The sequence below is a fragment of the Agrilus planipennis genome, unplaced genomic scaffold, assembly GCF_000699045.2.
Source record: "Agrilus planipennis isolate EAB-ADULT unplaced genomic scaffold, Apla_2.0 scaffold20, whole genome shotgun sequence".
Lineage (NCBI taxonomy): Eukaryota > Metazoa > Arthropoda > Insecta > Coleoptera > Buprestidae > Agrilus > Agrilus planipennis.
Genome location: NW_020439516.1, coordinates 455,216 through 465,076, shown reverse-complemented (window position 1 = coordinate 465,076; position 9,861 = coordinate 455,216). Strand labels below are relative to the sequence as shown.

General features: G+C 33.8%; 1 long non-coding RNA gene across 1 annotated transcript in view; it reads right to left on the bottom strand.

Annotated features, from left to right (window-relative positions):
* The window catches only part of LOC108738477, a 66,471-nt gene extending 56,610 nt beyond the window's left edge, over nt 1-9,861 (bottom strand). The window contains exon 1 of the long non-coding RNA XR_003232076.1: nt 9,623-9,861. This is a non-coding gene — a long non-coding RNA (uncharacterized LOC108738477). The remainder of the gene's footprint in view (nt 1-9,622) is intronic.

Here is a 9,861-nt window from a genome sequence, read left to right as displayed (position 1 = left end):
GCTGAAAACGAATCCCGGCGTAGCCAACCTCAACGTGATAGGCACGTTAGCTTAATCGAATAAAATAATTGGAAATGGTCTGTATTCTGTCGAAACTGCCAAACGCGAATCGCGATTTCGATCTTTTTGGATCTCATCAGCGCGTCGCAGACAGCTCCGACAGAACACAGACCAACTTTTACCTGCTGTCTTAACAGTGCGTTTCAGAAAATACTACAAACGGCACAGTGAACGCCATCTGTAGCACGAAATAAAAATACGTAATCCTAAAATGTAGCATCGTGCTACAGATGGCGTTCACTGTGCCGTTTGTAGTATTTTCTGTTTATATATAGTTTATTTACAAAATTTATTCCCTAGACCACCATTGATTTTAACTTTGGCAGAAGGTTGGTTATCACTAGGCCAACTCTGACACATCTTTGGAATTCATCGTTGATCCAAGGTTATATACCCGGCCAGGCTAAATGTGGTAGTTCAACCATATTTGATCTAGAGTTGAAATTCAACTTTGAACCAGAGTTTCCTGATTGGCAAGTCAACTTTGGCCCCCAAATAACCCAATCGTACTTTCCTACATGGATGATGGTGTCCTGATTTTGATCTAAAGGGCGTCGTCGATTGGAGTTGTTTCCTGGATCACCCAGCATCGGAGATGGAAGGGTTTCTGAAGAAGTTCGCCACTCGTACTGGTGAAACGTTAGAAAGCAATTCCAATCAATGATGATCTTTAAACTTGAATCAGGACAGCTTTTATTCAAATTAAATTTACTTTATAATTGATTACGTTATTTGTGGAAATCCGAGAAACTTCCTTTAATAATGTTCATACTCAAAGTGAGCGAAGCACGTGTCCCTTTTTCGAAAGTTTTACTTGTGGAAATTAGGGATGGGTCTGATTTATATAGTTTAAACAAGAAAATCGTCTTTATACCAACATTTTTACGACCTATTATATCAAAAGTAAACAATAATTATACATCCAGGAGAATGAAACATCTTAATGGACTCGACAACATCTAATTCCCGAATGCCTCCATCGCCTAAATGTTTTTTTAAAATTCTAACCGGATTATTTGTGTTAAAAGCGCTTTAATGAAAATACTTCCTAATTTTCTCCTAAACACGTACTTATGGCTACGTCCCGTCCTACGTAAAATCAATTTTCGTATTTTCATAAAAGGTTCGGAACTACGTAAATTTAACCGCTAATGTCTTCGGCAGGCATTAAACGAAATGTTTTCCGAAGATTCCCTTTGTTTATTTTCCAGCTTCGAACGAACAATTCTAGAGCCTAAACAGGAGAATATTTCTGTTAATTATTCACTGTTCCAGTTCATTCCGCAGCTGACGGTCCATTAATTTTCTTTGCATTCTCGATAAATGAAAAAATATCGGAGAATCGTTGAATAGGGGTTGCAGAAAAAGCATTTTTGTTTCGTGTTAAGTTCATTGTTTTGCATAATTATGTTACAGGGCAGCGACGACAGCAGCGATCTGTTCACCGCTAGAAAACAGCTGGACGAGACCAAAAACGGCTAAAAAGAAACGGGACAGCGAGATACCAGCGAGCGTTTCCCGACTATTATTCATAAATGCTGCGGGGGAAGCCTTAAGTTTTCATTTCCGTAATGGGGAAAATGTAAAGTACCTTCTCTAATGTTGCTATGGCTGCTGCAACGAAGCTACACCACGTGACTACGATACTTATTACTACTACATCTGGTGTACGTAGTAGCGTCACGTCAGGTTGTCTTCCTAATTAAAAATGGATGATATGGGCCGAGTTGGCAGCCTTTTGCCAAACAATTAAGGACGCCACTCTTTCGCTATGGTTTCTTTTCATAGAAAAACTGCTGGTCTCAAAAAACTAACAAACGATTCTTAATACAATATATATATAGGGTGCAACAGAAATTAGTACCGAGCTTGCAGGAAATATTAAAGCACTATAAAACACGAAAATTAAGTAAATGTTTGTATGTCCGGATGTTAGCTGTTTTCGAGAAAAACGTAGTTAAAAGTACAGTTACGGTCCTGGTAAAGAAATACGACCCGCAACGCTGCACTCAATAACCTGGTGAATACCAGCACCAGTGTAGTATTTGTTTTGTATTTTTGGCTCATTTATTGTTTATTGTGTGGTTTAGAATGTGTACGTTAATGTAGTACCCGTGTATTTTTTTAATGTTTAAACTTTTTATGAAGCAGTCGATGTGCAGTTCAATAAACTAATTCAACAATACAATATTAATCATTAGTGCAGATCAGTCACTATAGAGCAGATGTTGTTACAATGATATATCATGATACGTATTTACTGGTTTGAACCATATCGCCTCTGTAGGGAGTGTGGCAAATTTTAAAGAAACAGTTGCTGCATCCTCATCATTTGCAGCGAGTGGTGCAAACCTTGCTTGAAAGCGATTTTCATCCACTACTGGATTTGGCAATATCTCAATGGTGGTGTGGAAGTTTGAAACAAAGGACAACATATTCTAAGAATAATTCAGGGAATTCTTTCTTCCGTATGTTTAATAAACACTCTGTACAATACATTTCTGTAATGTGGAGCGTACTATACATATATTTGTTAAAATGTATACCTTTCTTGCTTGGTTTGTTTGCGAGATAAAGTGTGGAAGACGCGGCTTTCCGGCTTTGAATGTTGATTTTACTCGAGCAATAATGAAAGCGCAAACTAAACCTAAAATATTGCAGTTAGTAGGTGCAACAAGCGATAAGATTACAAATGAGGTCTCGTGCAAGTTTTCAGATGCAACAGAGAATGAGAAATCTTTGTAATAAACTAATCTTACTGGAAACAGAAATTTCAATTTCTTATTTTTTAGTTGTTCACGCGGTAGCAATATAATTATTGGACGAACTTTGTGATTTGTGAGTTCTTTATCTTCCCAAAGTTCGTTTCAATTTAGTGACATAAATTGGTATTGTTCGGAATAGAATTAATTGATTGATAATGACAGTTTTCGTCCTTATTCGATACAAATTTACAAGTATTTACCTAAATAGGCAGCCAACAATGAATTTGGTTGATTGCTTATTAATTACTTACGAGCAAAGAATTAAAATTGAACAATTAAGTAGGACGATACCAGATTTCGACGTTACCAGACAAGAAGGTTATTAATTTTGCCTTCAAATAAAAGTAAAATTACTCTATTTTGTGTATTGTTATCATTCTTTTAGGAAACGAATCGACCATCGGGCCGCTCTTGACTCAAATTTTCGGTAAAAAGGAAATTGTTTCATTAGCCAAATCATTATCGTTAATTTAGTTCCAAAGTTTCTTACGAATAGAGAATAAAACACAATTTAACATTTATGAATTGTACTTAAATACATAATTTCTTTAATAAAATTGTAGACGCCGGAATTTTCTTTAAATTAAATTTCCACTTGTATTCACCTGAGAAGTTCTTTAAATATGCCAATACAAAAATTTTTCTTTCTTGCATCGATTATGAACAACAACATTTCCACATAATAAGAGGGTCATTACGTTAGGAAATTGGAATTTGAAAATCAAAAATGTTCCTTACATTCAAAAGTTTTAAAGAAAAAGCTTCTATATATAATGAGTTTAAAGAAGTTCAATCAAAAATGGTTCTGGAATTCAAGCGAATGGGGATTTACACATGGGAATTGCTGGAACAAATTTCAGATTAAGGGAGCACCGATAATTATTTACCTTTTATTTTATTTTTTTTTATTCAGCGACGAAAATGTGTTGCATGTCGTTTGATTTCTTGGGAAATTTTAGTAAGTGCCTTCAATATTTGATGAAAGAACGATATTAAAAATCTCTTCACACCAATTCATTTGTGTTTAGTAATTTTTTTTTCTACTAGGGATATCGATTTTATCATTTCTTAAACAATAATCTTTGACAAACATGTACCTAGGGCAATTTTTAAAGGAAAAGGTTTCAGAACCATGTATAAATATATAATTAATACGTTAGGTTTAGTCTAAAACCTTTCAAATATTCCCTAAAAGTCATTTGTCATGTAATTACCAAGAATGTAAAGATATTTTTCCCTAAGGTGATTCTAAATTCCCTAGGGCTGGCAACGCTGACCAAAAATCGAAAGTGTTAGTAGACATCTCTCTCCCTCTTATTTACTATTCGCAGAGAGAGAGAGTTGACAAAACAGGTTCGATTACTCTGCCATCTAGTAAATATATCCATTAGGAGTCATTTTAAAAAGTTTTCAGTTTTTCTTTTTTTTTGATATCTTCACCAAAACTAACAGACGGAGTTTCATAAAACAGCGTTTTAAATAGAACGTTTTGTATAAACAAGCGATTAAATAGTGATTAATGTAATGCATTTCTGCTGTTTGTGGAAGGAGTAGGTACCCATTATGTAAATTAAAACTATAAAACGTAACATTATCAGTAATCTTGGGATTGGTTTAATTAAAAGTAGATTTAGAACAACAAATTCAAAAAATTTTAGAATGGAGACAGAGCAAATTTAAAACAATAAAGGAAATGTTTATTGCTTTTCTGACTTAATCTCCATTACGTGTTAGTAATTAGCCCTGTTTATTTTGTTTGTCAAAAAAAAAAAACGAAAAAGACAACATCAATATTTCGTGATGTAAAACTAAGGCAAGGTATTCCGAGATAAGAGATAAATTTCACGTTCGGTAAACCATTCCCGTAGACATTCGCTTCAGAAAATATTGATGTTTTACATGACCTGATTAGGTCAAAGAATCGAGTTCAAGCGTAAAGGCTGATTTAAAAATGTGAGAGACATCTTCATCGGTTGTTGCTGCGGGTGACAGCATCCAAAGTTGCTTTTATACAAAATCAGACAGCAGATTGAAAGAAATATATGGCTTTGTATCACTTTTACTCAAAATAACCAGAGATAAGCTAAATGAAACAAAATAACTCAGACTCTGTGTCGAATGTGATGTGGCAATTGAGACATACGTATCGAAAACTTTTCGTCTTCCATTAAAACAATTTTGAGTATATGTATACGTAGTTGCTATACTCGATCATTATTTGTGATTACATTATTGGATTATTCTATTGAACAAAGCAGTTTTTGGTAATTATCCAGAATTGGGGCTCCAGTTCAAAATCACTCCAAAAATTTTTTCATCGATTTCCAGAATGACTGGAAATCATAATAGAATTAGATATTTGAAGGTGGGGGAGACAGACAAAAAATTTTTTTGAATGATAATTTTTCAAAATACAAATCACAGTTGTAAACTGAAGGTACAGGAAGAGATGGGTGAGATCAGAAGTGGGAAGTTATACAAGCTTTTAAACTCCTTATCCCATCTTAGCTCGAAACTGTTAGAACCATTGCTTCGAGTGGTAGAAATTCACTTTTGTGAACAATTGTTTAATCACTTTCTTTGTGTTAAAATTTGTTTGAAAAATTAAATCTAAAGGAATTGTTTGTAAATAGGTATGCAACACATCGTACACTTCAGCATTAGAAATTGCTGATAGTAACTATACGTAATACTACTTTGGCTTTTGCTGACAGCACTCATAATTTCTTTTATATATGATATTAAAAGAAGAAATAGTTATACGTACACCATATACCCTATGATGTATGCTGTAATAAAAAAAATGTGTCTCAGCCGCCTCAAATATAATCATTGAAACCTCCGAAATATCCAGAAATCGATGAAAAACTTTTTGGAGCGCTTTTAGTCTGCAGTCCCAAATCTAGGAATTGTATGAAATTCCGATATCGTACTAGGAAATGTTTAAAACTAATGCTTTCTGTGAATAAAATACTCTAACATATTAGAAGGCAGGGGCATTAATAAAACTCCAATATGTCATAAATCTGCCTAACCATATAAGGAAATTTTGAAAAGTTATCATTCAAAAAATTTTTTTTATGTATGGTCATAAAAAACTGTCTCCCCTACCTTCTAATATCTAATTCTATTATGTAGAATGGCCGGAAATCGATGAAAAAATCTTTGGAGCGATTTTGGTCTGGAGCCCCAATTCTGGGCAATTACCCAGTTTTTTTTTGTAGTAAAGCTTCGTTAATCTCAACTTATTTAACAAACTAGTAAATCGCCTTTCTTCTCTTTCATATACCTAATTAAAAAGGCACTTTGGGGTTTATTTTGTCGGTGATTGTAAACAATAACAAACAAAAGGTGTTTTCAGGGTAAAAAATATTGAAAACCGAAAACTGTGGTGGTACATAAAAACGAATATTTTCATAAACAACACGATCTCTAAAAATTTAACTCTCACCCCTCTAACAGAAAAGCCAATTTTAAATTTGCTTCATATTGTAAAGAAACAATGTAGAGCGTGTCTTTAATTATTAAATTTTTCACATAAATTGCGTGTTTTTCTCATCATACAAATCAAGAATTCGCAGAACAATTCGAGAGGAATTTTTAATGTACGCAATTAACGCAAGGGGTAGACCTTTAGGGTGGAATAAACCAGTTGAAGCAAATTATCAGTGTCTAAAATTTGATAAGCATTTAAGAGGAATTTGTATAGTTCATTTAGTCGTCTTTATATTCTTCATCACAGATAGACGTAGGTACTTATGGTAAGCGTGAAGTTAAAACTTTTTATGGCAGTGATATAGTTACCAAACAAATTAATAACGTTTTTGAGTCCCCAGCTATTACAAACTTTTTAGATTGGGTATTTTTAAACATATTTGTGGAATTTGTTCCATTTAGTACAGTTCAATTTTCCTAAAAATGTATTATTAGTTGCACTATCGGCGTTTTATATTTTCCCTTTCCGAGAAACTCCTAAAGCTTGAAGACTTTGAAAGTTTGGAAAGCACTGCTACTGCTGGCAAAGAATTATAAATGTTCAACATCATTTTCTCGAATCAAAAAGCTTCGATTACTCCAAAAAACATTTGACTAATTGAGTCAACATCGTCACGTTGAAAGTGATGACTTTAAAAAGTTCGTCTAATAATGAAAATTTCTCTTTGAGTTCTGTNGATATAATTTGTTCATGATACCAGCCACAATTTCAAGTCAAAGGAGAATGACAAAATTCGTTAAAGAAATTTTTGATCTCATTTTACTTAAATTGTCAGTGCAGGGTGACTGTTTCTGACCATTCCATTCGAAAGCAAAAAAGTTTTTCTCATTAATGAAATTAATTAAAAGTTACGTACGGAATACTGCGAGTCAAGAAAGATTTGACCCTCTAATTATATATAATTTCGACTGAAAATAATGAAGCCAATAAAACTGATAGGTATTCGAAATTTAATGACATTAAAATCAAACGACTGCAAGTTACGAACAAATTTATTTCTGTTTCCTATAAATTTTGCAGAGTGGCCGATTTTATGTATCTAGGAAGTCGGATAAGTTAGGAGTAGTAGGTCGAATCGCCTTCAATAAATAAGTCAGTTCTATGCTCACGAACGGTTAATTTAGAAATTTGAAAAAGATTGTTAAAGGTGTAAGTTTGGAACGCGGCGCTGTACGAGTGCGAAACATGGACAGTGAGCGCGGCGGAAAAGAAAACGTTAGAAGCGTTCGAAATGTGGTGTTATAGGCGGATGATGAGGATATCGTTGATAAAGAAGATTAGAAATGAAGAGGTAGTAGAAAGAATAGGAGAACAGAGGACTCTATGGAAGTTAATAACAAATAGGCGAGATAGGTTGGTAGGACACATTCTTAGGCATGAAGGTCTAGTCAGAGACGTATTAGAGGTAGAAACGGGAGTTAGGAGGGGTAGATGTAGACCTAGATTAGATTACCGTTCGCAGATAGTTAAGGATATGGGATGTTCTAGTTCTTGGGAAATGAGAAGATTAACTCAAGATAAGAAAGAGTGGAGGTGCGTGTCCAACCAGTCCTAGGACTGACGACCTTATGATGATGATTTAATTTTGTTAGTAAAATTCCTGGAGGATGCTTTTTCTTTAGAATCCAAATTTTTTGGACGTAATTACACCGCTGAATTAATTAAAAAGTTAAAAAGCAGACTCACCCCTAATTACCACAAAAACTTTTTGAGAGTACACGTGTTTCGTTGGACTGGACAGTCTCGCGTTGATAATGCCCTCGTATGAAGTGGGCGAAACACGTGTCCGCTCAAAAAGTTTTTGCGGTAATTAGGGGTGAGTCTTCTTTTTAATATTTTAATTAATTATTATTTATCGCAGTCTCCTTTTTCTGCCTTACACCACTGAACATTATTAAAGACGTAATCAATGTATTATTCTCATACACCTTATAAAGTAACAGTGTATTTTTCAACGTTATCTTCTGTTTCAAGCAAAACCATTTAATTATTTGATAAACTGCATCATTTTGTGTTACGCTTGGAAATCATTTATAAGTATACGAGGAAAAATGCATCCGTTTTGCGATACAAAATATTCGCGAACTCGGCGATATTTTTATAACGAACGAGGTTCATTCAGTGTCAGTTTAGAGCTGAAATGAGTTAGTACTTGAATTACTACCATCACCCCCAGTGAACCTTATGAAAACGCTTCATTTTATGAAGCAAACACGTCTCGTGTATGCGTTTGTGTGCACACATTGAAAAACACGTCAACACAAAAGCGAGGACAGAAAGAGCAAAAGCACAAGGCTCTTTTGCTAGCCATGACATCCCTGACAACTACGAAGTACGTACATAAACTCAACAAAACTCATTGCAAAAAAATAATGAGATTTGAAAATAATAGCAATCAACAACAGCATCAAGCGTTCAAAAACTCGTGGCAGAACAAGTGACAGTCACAGGGTCGTTTGTTGTGATGTCATGCTTTTAAGGGAATAAATTATTCGAGTAAAATATGCATATATATATACACAAACAGAGGAAGAACACGCATAATTATGTAACTTTTTAGGAAAAAATCCCTAATTAACCTCGCGTTCTGGTGAGGATTCCCTTTGTGCTTGTCGCTTAATTCTCAAAGCTTCTCTTTTAAAACCTACACTGAAAACAAAGGAAATTGTTATAGGCAAATACCCTTTAATAGTAGAGGAACGCTTTCTAAGCATTCAAAGAATGTAATGCTCTTGATAATGTAACAGTTTGAATCTCTGACTATGTATGTTCCTCAATTCGTTTTAAAATGAACTACTCGTTTGTTCTATCTATGTAAGATATATCAGCTACTTCATCTATATTCTAATCATATAGATTTAGGTAGGTTTAAGATAAATTTGCACCATCTGATGGAACCAGTATGTAGCAAAATATTAGTTTAATTTTTACATATACATAATATAAAATTAGTTTCACGCTAGAGAACACTTTTATACAAACAAAAAAATTGTAATGATGGATTTTAATTACACCTACGGTATTAGACGATTAATCAATTTTACCAATCAAATGTTTGATACTTAATGAAGTATTTTGTTTCTAACAAACCACCCTCTACCTAATTTTATCTATGTATTTTGTTGATACAAGATTATATTTAAATGGTTCGTAAGATATTGCTTCTTTGTCAAAAATCGCTTTGTACCAAACTGACCATCAAAATGGTTTGTGGATTTTAATACATATTACAATCAAATGACCCAATAAATTAGTATTTATAAATATGCGTTTAATCAACAAAATATAAAAATTTACTTACATTTACAATAAGACTGTCGTGATACCGAAGTAACTCTATCCTGGGTGTCACATTCTGTAAATACTTGCACTTGCACTTAGCACAATTTCACCAAGTACACTAATTACAGTCCGGCAACAACAAAAGAGTCAAACCGAATAATAAGAAAACACTCGTTGTTCTAACTCTTTCCACATTCTGAATAACAATTTCAATCAGATAAGCTGTTGCTTTATCATTTCCAAGACCTTGATGACACA